Source organism: Vipera berus (assembly GCF_964194415.1).
Source record: "Vipera berus genome assembly, chromosome: 1".
NCBI classification, from domain to species: domain Eukaryota; kingdom Metazoa; phylum Chordata; class Lepidosauria; order Squamata; family Viperidae; genus Vipera; species Vipera berus.
This window is the reverse complement of record NC_138202.1, coordinates 161,747,493-161,761,193: the sequence shown is the minus strand read 5'-3', so window position 1 is coordinate 161,761,193 and position 13,701 is coordinate 161,747,493. Positions and strand designations below refer to the sequence as shown.

The 13,701-nt window shown below is 45.3% G+C and overlaps 1 protein-coding gene across 2 annotated transcripts in view; it reads right to left on the bottom strand.

Moving 5' to 3' along the window:
• Positions 1-13,701, bottom strand: part of MTX2 (metaxin 2) — a 45,521-nt gene that overhangs the window by 27,435 nt on the left and 4,385 nt on the right. Inside the window, exon 1 of one of the 2 annotated variants that reach the window (XM_081314752.1) lies at positions 3,318-3,446. The exons of the other annotated variant lie outside the window; for it this stretch is intronic. The gene's annotated coding sequence lies outside the window, so the exon portion shown is untranslated. Of the gene's footprint in view, positions 1-3,317; positions 3,447-13,701 lie in introns of those variants that run through there. 2 annotated transcript variants of the gene reach the window in all.

Below are 13,701 nucleotides of genomic sequence, written 5' to 3'. Positions count from 1 at the left end.
GCTAGTCAAACAATGGGAAAAAGAAAAACAGAGAGGCTGTTATATAGAGGCAAGAATGTTAGAAACTGAAAGAATAAATAATGTATGTATCAGTTGTTAGATTGCATAATCTTTCCCCAATCCAACCTAGTGCCCTCAATGTTTGATTACAATTCAACCATTATAAACTAAGAATGTAGTTGTAGTTGAATACATATGGAGTCATTGACACAAGGACGGGCACAACTAAGTTAATTTTTTTTTAAAAAAAGCAAGCTATTACATATTACAGTAAATAAAAATATATGTTTACATTAATGTGAATATCGTTTTGAAACAGTGACTCAAAAATATGCAATGAAAAAGTGTGAAAGAATAATATTCTAATTTTCATACTTATGCTAAGGGTAACAAATTCCCAACAAGCGTTAAAGCAACAGTATCCCTTTTCAAAAAGGGATATTTTTCTTTGCCAAAAAAAAAACCAATAAGGAGATAGATGGAATGAAAAAGCTAATATAGCAATCGAGAGCCAGTCAACAAGCCTGCTTGTTAAAAATCTCAAAAACTGCCATATATCTTAGCTGCCACACTCCTGCTCTAAAATTTCCCTAACTGTAAGGAGCATTTTACCATGATAAAGCTTTTCTATGCTGCACACTTGTGACATCTGTAATGTGTAATTTGCCTCTCTGCAGAATAGTCTATGGTGTGCGATAGAAAAAGCGGTGTGAAAAAGTAATACTTAAAGACTATCTAAAGAAATGTGGAGGTGAAAGCGTAAGATCTGCTCTGCAATTTATACAGACAAAGAGAAATTCAGCAAGCTAGGATGCTTTTGTAAGCAAATAAGTTGTAAAGGTTTTATTCATTTATCAACTTACATTCCACCACAAAATAAGGCTTGTTGGGATTATATGGTCTATAACCAAAATAAAGTTTGGATTCGAAAGTTGCTGCAAAGGGACAATGATGAAGATACTTTTGATGAAAACACCAGAGTCCTCTTTAAAAATCATTGCAAACAACATTGTTTTTACTATTTATCAGCCTTCTTATGCTGGGCCTTTCCAGATTTGCAGAACTTTTGACAGTTTCCATCATCTCCAGCAATCCAATCCCAAGCATCTAGACAATATCAAGATAGAGAATGTTGCTATCTGCAAATTTAAAGAGGAAGCGTGGGTACCAGGATTTCCCCCGATGAGAATATTGTCTCTGATTTATTATTCAAAGTATGAATATACAGGGTTGAACGTAATATGCCAACCCTGCCAGGCATAGTGTTCTTTCAGTCTATCATGACCATATTAACTGACTTCCTGACAGAAAGAATCTGTGTATAAAGATAAATCAAAGTACTGTTCAGTTTACACTAGTTACAGGCAGGAGAGATATAAAATTATTGTAATTGATAAAATGTAAATGATTGGCTAAACCTATTTACCACAGCTGGTGCTTTTTCCAACAATTCCATCAGTAAAAATTAAGTATGCTGATTCTCTGCATGACCTTGGAACTTCAGTAACAAAAATGCTTGACAGCTTTGTAATTGTATGCCACTTTTCCAGTGAACTACAATTATTTTTGCACAGAAGCTAGACGGGACTGTAAGGTACATAAATAATATGTTGCTGTGGTTGTTCAGTCATTTCCAGTTCTTTGTGACCTATTCAGTGTCATGTCATATGGATGCCAGACTTCACTATCAAAATATCACTGGAGCCCAGTTTGATTTTTCACCTTGTGCCGATTGTGTTTATTTTTAAAATGTTTTTACTTGGCATCTTTTATTGCTTTTTCTACTATTTTTATATGTATGTTTTTATGCTTGTTCAGTGTTCAGTGTTATTTAATTAAGATGGACAGTCATATGAATATGTGTAATAAATGTCTGTTAGGGGACTGGAGACTAAAACATATAAGGAACAGCTGCTGGAATTAGGTATGTCTAGTTTAATGAAGAGAAGGACGAGGGGGGACATGATAGCAGTGTTCCAATATCTCAGGGGCTGCCACAAAGAGGGAGCCAAGCTATTCTCCAAAGCACCTGAAAGCAGGACAAGAAGCAACGGATGGAAACTAATCAAGGAGAGAAGCAATCTAGAACTAAGGAGAAACTTCCTGACAGTTAGAACAATTCACCAGTGGAACAACCTGCCTCCAGAAGCTGTGAATGCTCCAACACTGGAAGTTTTTAAGAAGAGACTGGACAGCCAATTGCCTAAAATTGTATAGGGTTTCTTACTTGAGCAGGGGGTTGGACTAGATGACCTCCAAGGTCCCTTCCAAATTTTTATTGTTGTTGTTGTTTTGAATTTTCATTAGCTCAAACATGGATCATCAGTGATAGCACCTAACCATCTGTCTGCTTGTTGATTGCATTTGATCCTTTCAAACATCAGTCTTTTCCAGTGACTCTTGCCTCTGTATTGTGTGTCCAAAACATTTAAGTTTCAGCTTTGTTACTGGTGTTTCCTGCAAACAGACTATATTTACTTCACACAGTACTGGATTATTTTTCTTGCAATTCAAAGTATTCTCAAGAATTTTCTCCAGGACCACAATTAAATTCTGCTGGGCCAGCTTTCATTAGCACATGTTCTGAGTGGAAAACCGTAGCCTTCAAAATACGTACTTCTGTTGTAGGTGTGATCTCTCTGCACTAACGTTTTGTCTAGAAAGTCTAAAGTACACAGAAAAGCTAAATATATCCAACTGTCATAATGGAATACTTTTTTCATTATAATATTAACATTAATCTGTTCATGCAACGTAGACCAAAGGTCCCCAACTCCCGGAACCGGCCACACAGCTGGAGGTGAGTGGCGGGCGAGCAAGAGAATGAAACCAAAACTAATCCCCCTGGTCTGTGGAAAAATTGTCTTCCAGGATGTCTGGTGCAGAAAAAGGTGGAGACCAGACTAGGGGTGACATGACAGCAGTGTTCCAATATCTAAGGGGCTGCCACAAAGAAGAGGGAGTCAGGCTATTCTCCAAAGCACCAGAAGGCTGGAGTGGAAAAGAAGCAATGGATGGAAACTAATCCAAGGAGCGAAGCAACCTAGAACTAAGGAGGAATTTCCTGACAGTTAGAACAATTAACCAGTGGCTTTTGGAAGTTGTGAATGCTCCAATATTGGAAGTTTTGTCTGAAATAGTATAGGCTTCCTGCCTGAGCAGGAGGTTGGACTAGAAGACCTCTAAGGTCCCTTCCAACTCTGTTATTCTGTATTCTGATATACAAGGTGATCAATAAAAAATATACAGAAGAATCAAAGCAAGGCAAATGTGAGGCATGTTACTATGATATGCTGTTTAATATAAAGTGAACTAACATTAAAGGTAAAGGTTCCCCCGCACATGCGTGCTAGTCGTTTCCAACTCTAGGGGCCGGTGCTCATCTCCGTTTCAAAGCCGAAGAGCCAGCGCTTGTCTGAGGACGTCTCCGTGGTCATGTGGCCGGCATGACTATTTATTTTATTTTTTATTTATTTTAATTCCATTTATATCCCGCCCTTCTCCGAAGACTCAGGGCGGCTTACAAGCTTAGCAATAGCCTAGATGCCAAAGGCGCACGGAACGCTGTTACCTTCCCACCGGAGTGGTCCCTATTTTTCTACTTGCATTTTTACATGCTTTCGAACTGCTAGGTTGGCAGAAGCTGGGACAAGTAACAGGCGCTCACTCTGTTACGCGGCACTCGGGATTCGACCCGCCAAACTGCCAACCTTCTGATCAACATGCAAGTCTAGAAACTTGAAATGTTATTGCTAGTCCCTTTGGACCAGCATAGGATTGGTCCATGCTCCTAAAGGAAACCTAGGTTAGGAAAGATGGGTACAGACAATACAGCACTAAATGAGCAATAATCTGAGGCAATATAATACAGTTTCCTATATTCCTAAGATAAAAGTTGTGATTTTAGAAGTTTTTTTATGAACAGTTTTGGATGTCTGAAAATGAAGATTCACCAAGATAAATCTCAATGATCTGCATTAATTTTGTATTGTTCTAGCCAGAAAGACTACTTTGTTGTTTCTCCTGAGTTTTGGGGATGATGTTGCTATGTAAATATAAATGTAAACAAGTCATACACACATGAAATTCAGTAGCACAGAAAAAGAATTATCGATATATTTCTGATCTAAACCAGTAACTCCAAATTAGTAAAACCAAAAAAATGAGGGAACTACCGGTAAGAAGGATCAAGTTTCTCAACAAGAGAGCAGAAAAATCAACACATTTTTAATGTACAGCACGCCTTTTGCCTTGCGAACAATAGGTGAAGATATAATTTGTAGAATAATAGGCACTAATATTACATGCTGCTTTAGCTCTGTCATATTTCCAATCCATCAAGTTGATTAATGTTTTAAGTCTCCTTCAAGTCAAGCTCAATTCCTGGTGACTTCATGGACACATCCGAACAGTTTTCTTACATTCTTCAAGAATGTTTTTGTTGACTAGATTAGTACATAGCCATGGAATTTCTGGTAAATTTTTCCACAGGCCTTTATCAAGTCCAATTTGGCTTAGCTTCCAAGCTCAGATCACACAACAAAAGTATAATTTGTTCAATAATGAAATCAAGCCAAATTTTTTATTTGGTTCCTAGATGCTTTTGATCTGTAAGTGAGGTTTGTCCATAGTACTTAAGGCACACTAAAAGAGGGCAGGGATAAAATCAAGCATATGGCCCCATAAGTTAAAACAAAATCTGCCTTGGGTTTGAATCCCGCAGGAGAAATCACTGGAAAGAATCACACTATTTTATACTTCTAAGCTTATTTAATAAATAGAAGTGCCCCATCTAAGAATATACAAAAGTATCTTAATATACTTTCCATTCAGCTCTCTTCCTCATGTCGATTCTCTGCAAAACATTCTCTTTCCTGCAGCTAAAATATGGTGAGAGATAAGTATTAGTCATCTTCCCAAAACATTAAGAGGAGTTTCCTTGTATGTCTTCACAGTCCAGATCATTTACCTATAGCTAACCTAATAAAATATGCGGTTGGCTCACTTGGCTACTGCCCATTAAAGAACTTTAGCTTGTCATCCTAACCCAATGAAATATCTTACATCAAACCACACAACAGACAGATAGGAATACAGCCGCCAGATAGCATAATAAATAGTGCGACTTGAATTGTTAAAAATATATGCAACTTGATGTCATGAAAGATGGAAGTTATATGAATCTAGCCTAAACTGTCTTCAAATATCCAAAATCTGGTAAATCATATTTGTTCCTCCTCCTCCTCCTCCTCCTCCTCCTCCTCCTCCTCCTCCTCCTCCTCCTCCTCCTTCTTCTTCTCCGATATCCATTATCGAACATTGGAGATCATGTTGGCATCCTATTTTTATCAGCAGCCGCACAAAAAAGTGCTGCTGAGTTTTGTCCAAACCAGTCCCTTAGATTTTGAAGCCATGATGTTCTTCTTCTGCTTGGACCTCATTTGCCTTCCAATCTTTCCCTGGAGGATTAAATGAAGTATGTCGTATTTTTCTGGGTGTCGCATCACATGTCCAAAATATTCTTTGTTTTTTAATTGTTGTGATGATTTCCCTTGACTTTCCCAGGTGGCTTATCATCTCCGCATTTCTGATCTTGTCAGCCCAGCTTATACATAACAGCCACCAGTAAATCCACATTTCAAATGCTTCTAATCTCTTCAGGTGGCCTTCTGTCAGAGACCAACTGTCTCTACACCACAAAGCAGGATAGAAAATATATAACATCTGACAAGCCTGATTTTCAATCTTAAGCTTATGTCAAATACTTTGGCCACCTAATGAGAAGGAAGGACTCACTGGAGAAGAGCCTAATGCTGGGAAAGATTGAGGGCAAGAGAAGAAGGGGACGACAGAGAATGAGGTGGCTGGATGGAGTCACTGAAGCAATAGGCGTGAGCCTAAATGGACTCCAGAAGATGGTAGAGGACAGGAAGGCCTGGAGGAATGTTGTCCCATGGGGTTGCGGTGGGTCAGACACGACTTCGCAACTAACAACAACAACAACAATTTTCTCAACTAAGAAAATGTTGTCTGATTTTAAAAGCAAATCAACATATAGGCTGAGATCTGCATAAATCAAGTAAATATGTTTTGGGGGTTAATTAATCATTTCCTCCCCCCTCTGTTGATATAGATAATAAATTGCACATCTAAAGTTCAAACAAGCTAAGACATAGATAGGCAGTCTTTATTCTGTACATAGCTCCTTCCTCAACCTACAAATCACACTACAACTGCCATGGAAATTGTGACATGGTATATTTCCCAAATGTAGTAGCAAGTATTTATATAGTAACAGTATTTAGCATGCTGTAAGCATACTGTTAGAAATGTAAATAAGATATTTCAAACTGGTCCTACCTTTCTTACATTTCCCTGCCTTCTATTGAGGAAGGCTCCAACTCAATTCAAAGGATGTGCAGCCAAACCCCATTTACTTTTATGGATAACTACGGCAGTTGTATGAAATGTGGTTTGACACTGTAATGAATCTTATCACGGTACAATTCAAGGCATCTGCCAAAAAGCCTATAAATATGCCTACTGAAAATTATTTAAAACATCAATGGGTTCGTGCTGTGTAATAAAATAAATAAAAATTAGATATGAATGCACTTATATCTTATCCTGTATAACAGCAGTAAAAATTCTACAAAATGTTCCATAGTATACTAGAGTATTTCTAGACAATTATCAAAAATACTTGAAAAATAAAAATTAGATTTACTAATCAACCTTATATAATAGCAGTGAAAATTTTAGGGAAAAATATGGAAAAAAGTCTAGAAAATTCTCAAACGTATTTGGAAAATAAACATCTAATTTTCTAAACAAATGTACTAATCAGTAATACATCATAAATAATTTTTAAAATGTACTTCTAGTGGCATACAGATACAGGACTCTGCTGATAGTTTGGCTTTTTCTTATTTTAAAATAACTATATATAAAACCTTTATTACTTCAACAAACCTGCAACCAGTCTGATGCTTCAATTTAAAATAATCTCTCATCCATTAGGAATGATCAATAAAGAATGCACAAATACTTCCCTTTATAAATTAGCTGATCACTTTCATCCAACATAAATACCTATATGAAGACACAATCAATTTCAAAATGTACTTAGGCCCTTTCATAAAACTGACCTTATACTATTCATAAAAAGGGTCAGGAAAACAAGTTCATTGCACAACAAACCAGAAAAGTGACTTGGATAATTTTCCTATATTGGACTTACAAAAGAGACCCGTTAATGTTTTGAAGAATTTTGAGAGAAGCGAGAAGAAAAAAAGAAAAAGAATCCCAAATATGTCTTTATTAATTTATTATTTCTTTATTAATTAAAATTGCAATCCTATGCATACTTGCTAAGAAGGAAGTAAACTGAAGCAAAGAAATTTTAAATTTACTTGCTTTGGACTACACAGATACAACTCTAATTACAAAGTCTAGTTAAAACCCCAAATGACTGTTCCAGAGATTGAATGAAGCTTACATTGATTGAATTGCTATTAAGCACAGTATTAAGCGCAGCTGAATACTCTCTTCCTGATATGGTAATACTTCAAGGAATATGCCAAAATCTGCTCTTCACTGAAACAGATATGTGCATCTGTAAGAGAAGTGGGCAGGAAGCTACCCTCCCAGTAGTTTATAAGGCTGATGTGGATTACAGTCTACATCTGGAACACTAAGCCTCCCAAATCACGTAAAAGTTCCAAAAGCTCTTACAAGACTCAGTATTTTGATACTCCAAAAAATGTGTGATTTTATAATCTGATCTCCCTTCTATCATACAGATGATAGAGAAGTACTGGGAACTCCTTTGGAGTTTCACATCACGACGCTGCAAAATAGATATATGTGAAAAAGAAGAAATAGGAAAAAAGTAAATTAATTACAGATAGGACATTTCTTGTTTAGGATTCTTTAAAATGTGCTATGAATTTGTTTTCTCCCAAAACTGCCTATTATAAGAAATAACTCCATCTGGCTAAACAATAGACTGTTAAGAACATAGTAAAGGAAAAGGCTAGAAACAGGTTGGAACTATAGACCTTCAAGTATAGACCTTGACATAATAGTTGAAAATAACAGAAGTAGCAATCGCAGGTGTGCTGGGGTTTGCTCAATTGCATTAGCCAGGTGTCTTGTTATCTATCTGACAAAAACGCAGTGGCAAATCATTCTTAGATTATTTCACTGGAACTTTTTTTGTTCCACTCACCAAAAATAACTAATATATTGGTCAGACGTGCCTGACAATATAACTCTAAAGTTAGAGCACTGGTATTGATATCTGAATTATTAAGGAACTAGTTTAAAACTAATCTACACGTAAAGAGAAGTACACAGTAGCAAGACACTTACCGTATATACTTGAGTATAAGCCGAATTTTTCAGCCCACTTTTTGGGCTGAAAAATTCCACTTCGGCTTATACTCCAGTCAACAAAAAAACTTACCGAGGACTTGTGCGCGGCCGAGGCTTTGGTGCTTCCGGGATCGCGCGCACCTCTCCCAAGGCACCGCCGTCCGAGACCTGCCGAAGTTTGGGGAGGTTTGGGGAGGTGCGCGCGCACCTCCCCAAACCTCCCCAAACGTCGGCAGGTCTCCGTTCCTCCGCGCCCTGCCTGCCTGCTTCTTTCCGCAGCGGAAAGAAGCAGGCAGGCAGGGCGCGGAGGAACGGAGACCTGCCGACGTTTGGGGAGGTTTGGGCGCCTCCCCAAACCTCCCCAAACGTCGGCAGGTCTCCGTTCCTCCTGCCGACGTTTGGGGAGGTTTGGGCGCCTCCCCAAACCTCCCCAAACGTCGGCAGGTCTCCGTTCCTCCTGCCGACGTTTGGGGAGGTTTGGGCACCTCCCCAAACCTCCCCAGGTCTCCGTTCCTCCGCGCAGACCTGCCGACGTTTGGGGAGGTTTGGGCGCCTCCCCAAACCTCCCCAGGTCTCCGTTCCTCCTGCTGACGTTTGGGGAGGTTTGGGCACCTCCCCAAACCTCCCCAGGTCTCCGTTCCTCCGCGCAGACCTGCCGACGTTTGGGGAGGTTTGGGCGCCTCCCCAAACCTCCCCAGGTCTCCGTTCCTCCTGCCGACGTTTGGGGAGGTTTGGGCGCCTCCCCAAACCTCCCCAGGTCTCCGTTCCTCCGCGCAGACCTGCCGACGTTTGGGGAGGTTTGGGCGCCTCCCCAAACCTCCCCAAACGTCGGCAGGTCTCCGTTCCTCCTGCCGACGTTTGGGGAGGTTTGGGCACCTCCCCAGGTCTCCGTTCCTCCGCGCAGACCTGCCGACGTTTGGGGAGGTTTGGGCGCCTCCCCAAACGTCGGCAGGTCTCCGTTCCTCCTGCCGACGTTTGGGGAGGTTTGGGCGCCTCCCCAAACCTCCCCAGGTCTCCGTTCCTCCGCGCAGACCTGCCGACGTTTGGGGAGGTTTGGGCGCCTCCCCAAACCTCCCCAGGTCTCCGTTCCTCCTGCCGACGTTTGGGGAGGTTTGGGCACCTCCCCAAACCTCCCCAGGTCTCCGTTCCTCCGCGCAGACCTGCCGACGTTTGGGGAGGTTTGGGCGCCTCCCCAAACGTCGGCAGGTCTCCGTTCCTCCTGCCGACGTTTGGGGAGGTTTGGGCACCTCCCAAAACCTCCTTAGGTCTCCGTTCCTCCGCGCAGACCTGCCGACGTTTGGGGAGGTTTGGGCGCCTCCCCAAACCTCCCCAGGTCTCCGTTCCTCCTGCCGACGTTTGGGGAGGTTTGGGCGCCTCCCCAAACCTCCCCAGGTCTCCGTTCCTCCGCGCAGACCTGCCGACGTTTGGGGAGGTTTGGGCGCCTCCCCAAACCTCCCCAGGTCTCCGTTCCTCCTGCCGACGTTTGGGGAGGTTTGGGCACCTCCCCAAACCTCCCCAGGTCTCCGTTCCTCCGCGCAGACCTGCCGACGTTTGGGGAGGTTTGGGCGCCTCCCCAAACGTCGGCAGGTCTCCGTTCCTCCTGCCGACGTTTGGGGAGGTTTGGGCACCTCCCAAAACCTCCTTAGGTCTCCGTTCCTCCGCGCAGACCTGCCGACGTTTGGGGAGGTTTGGGCGCCTCCCCAAACCTCCCCAGGTCTCCGTTCCTCCTGCCGACGTTTGGGGAGGTTTGGGCGCCTCCCCAAACCTCCCCAGGTCTCCGTTCCTCCGCGCAGACCTGCCGACGTTTGGGGAGGTTTGGACGCCTCCCCAAACCTCCCCAAATGTCGGCAGGTCTCCGTTCCTCCTGCCGACGTTTGGGGAGGTTTGGGCACCTCCCCAGGTCTCCGTTCCTCCGCGCAGACCTGCCGACGTTTGGGGAGGTTTGGGCGCCTCCCCAAACCTCCCCAGGTCTCCGTTCCTCCTGCCGACGTTTGGGGAGGTTTGGGCGCCTCCCCAAACCTCCCCAGGTCTCCGTTCCTCCGCACAGACCTGCCGACGTTTGGGGAGGTTTGGGCGCCTCCCCAAACCTCCCCAGGTCTCCGTTCCTCCTGCCGACGTTTGGGGAGGTTTGGGCGCCTCCCCAAACCTCCCCAGGTCTCCGTTCCTCCGCGCAGACCTGCCGACGTTTGGGGAGGTTTGGGCGCCTCCCCAAACCTCCCCAGGTCTCCGTTCCTCCTGCCGACGTTTGGGGAGGTTTGGGCACCTCCCCAAACCTCCCCAGGTCTCCGTTCCTCCGCGCAGACCTGCCGACGTTTGGGGAGGTTTGGGCGCCTCCCCAAACCTCCCCAAACGTCGGCAGGTCTCCGTTCCTCCTGCCGACGTTTGGGGAGGTTTGGGCACCTCCCCAAACCTCCTTAGGTCTCCGTTCCTCCGCGCAGACCTGCCGACGTTTGGGGAGGTTTGGACGCCTCCCCAAACCTCCCCAAATGTCGGCAGGTCTCCGTTCCTCCTGCCGACGTTTGGGGAGGTTTGGGCACCTCCCCAGGTCTCCGTTCCTCCGCGCAGACCTGCCGACGTTTGGGGAGGTTTGGGCGCCTCCCCAAACCTCCCCAGGTCTCCGTTCCTCCTGCCGACGTTTGGGGAGGTTTGGGCGCCTCCCCAAACCTCCCCAGGTCTCCGTTCCTCCGCACAGACCTGCCGACGTTTGGGGAGGTTTGGGCGCCTCCCCAAACCTCCCCAGGTCTCCGTTCCTCCTGCCGACGTTTGGGGAGGTTTGGGCGCCTCCCCAAACCTCCCCAGGTCTCCGTTCCTCCGCGCAGACCTGCCGACGTTTGGGGAGGTTTGGGCGCCTCCCCAAACCTCCCCAGGTCTCCGTTCCTCCTGCCGACGTTTGGGGAGGTTTGGGCACCTCCCCAAACCTCCCCAGGTCTCCGTTCCTCCGCGCAGACCTGCCGACGTTTGGGGAGGTTTGGGCGCCTCCCCAAACCTCCCCAAACGTCGGCAGGTCTCCGTTCCTCCTGCCGACGTTTGGGGAGGTTTGGGCACCTCCCCAAACCTCCTTAGGTCTCCGTTCCTCCGCGCAGACCTGCCGACGTTTGGGGAGGTTTGGGCGCCTCCCCAAACCTCCCCAGGTCTCCGTTCCTCCTGCCGACGTTTGGGGAGGTCGGCAGGTCTGCGCGGAGGAACGGAGACCTGGGGAGGTTTGGGGAGGTGCCCAAACCTCCCCAAACGTCGGCAGGAGGAACGGAGATCTGGGGAGGTTTGGGGAGGCGCCCAAACCTCCCCAAACGTCGGCAGGTCTGCGCGGAGGAACGGAGACCTGGGGAGGTTTGGGGAGGTGCCCAAACCTCCCCAAACGTCGGCAGGAGGAACGGAGACCTGCCGACGTTTGGGGAGGTTTGGGGTGGCGCCCAAACCTCCCCAAACGTCGGCAGGTCTGCGCGGAGGAACGGAGACCTGGGGAGGTTTGGGGAGGTGCCCAAACCTCCCCAAACGTCGGCAGGAGGAACGGAGACCTGGGGAGGTTTGGGGAGGCGCCCAAACCTCCCCAAACGTCGGCAGGTCTGTGCGGAGGAACGGAGACCTGGGGAGGTTTGGGGAGGCGCCCAAACCTCCCCAAACGTCGGCAGGAGGAACGGAGACCTGGGGAGGTTTGGGGAGGTGCCCAAACCTCCCCAAACGTCGGCAGGAGGAACGGAGACCTGCCGACGTTTGGGGAGGTTTGGGGAGGCGCCCAAACCTCCCCAAACGTCGGCAGGTCTGCGCGGAGGAACGGAGACCTGCCGACGTTTGGGGAGGTTTGGGGAGGTGCGCGCGCACCTCCCCAAACCTCCCCAAACTTCGGCAGGTCTCCGGACGGCGGCGGCTTGGGAGAGGTGCGCGCGATCCTGGAAGCACCGAAGCCTCGGCCGCGCGCAAGTCCTCGGTAAGCTCCGGGCGGTCACTTGCTTCGCGTCTCCTGAGGGAAGGGGGGGCGACTGGAGCGGGCGTTTCCTCACCTGCTGGGCGCCGCGATTTGCCCGGGGAACGCGCGGGCCCCGAATGGCAGCGTGGAGCGAGGAAGCGGACAGCCAGGGCTTCCCCGAGAGCCGCGGCCACACAGGGTATTCCTGTGTATTCAGGCTTGCAAAATGGCGGATCGAGCCTCTGCTGGCGGCAGAGGCTTGCAGAGCGCGGATCCAGCCTCCGCCGGCGGCGGAGGCTTGCAGAACGGCGGATCGGCTTATACTCGAGTCAACAACTTTTCCCAGTTTTTGGGGGTGAAATTGGGGGTCTCGGCTTATACTCGAGTCGGCTTATACTCAAGTATATACGGTATATTCCAGACATGAATCCTAACATACAGTGCCACCCCCCGCCCAAATTTTGTTAACTTCTACCTAAAGTTGGGTTATTCACAAATATCGGAAGAAATATATCACTGAACACACATTCCAATCTGGGATAAAATGGAATGTGTAAGAAAGAGAAAGTAGACAGCCACTACTCTCTCTTTCTTATACATTTTGAAGTAAAGAAAGCCTATATATGTTTTCTGCATCTCAACTCTTTCTATTGTGCTTTTGCAATATACCTGCATAATACTTTAATATATGCACATATTTGTTACCCTGTTTTCCTTGTTTTTTCAAAGAGCACTCTTGGAAAACTTTGGTTTGTGCTGCATTCTGCATATTTATTATACAGTAAGAACAATCATGGCTCAATCTACTAGATCAAAATGCACATTTTTGGACTTGCCGTACTAAAGATGAACTTTGGGGTAATTATTTTATGCCATAAAAGTTTTCTAAATATCAGTGAGCAAATGGTGAATGTCTGCTTCTCAGACTAGCCTTTTCTTCCAATGTAAGATTAGAAGGGTCATCTTTCAATTTTGGTAAATAAATATTTTCCACTCAATATCCTTAGAATGAATCTTTCATTCAGCTTAGGAAAACTCTTTCAGACTCACTAATGTATCATTCTTGCAACCATTTTTCTTTTCCAACATTATCAGATGATATTTAAGTTGTTGCAATAAGAAAGATTAAACCTTGATACCATCTGAAAACCAAGATGTTAACTTTCAAGCAGTATTGGAAATTCATTTCCTTATCCTGAGAGTTCATTTGTGATATGTATATGATAAATCTCAATAAATTGTCATATTTGTCTGAGGAAAAATATGTTCCACTGGATCCACCTAAAATAGATTTTGAGTATTGCCGTGTATGACAACCAGTTTGAAATACAGTTACCATTTATAGCATTAAAGGAAAAAAAATATTTTCTTCGCATGTGAAGCCATATCAAGTAGATCCACCACCACTAAAATCAATAAGA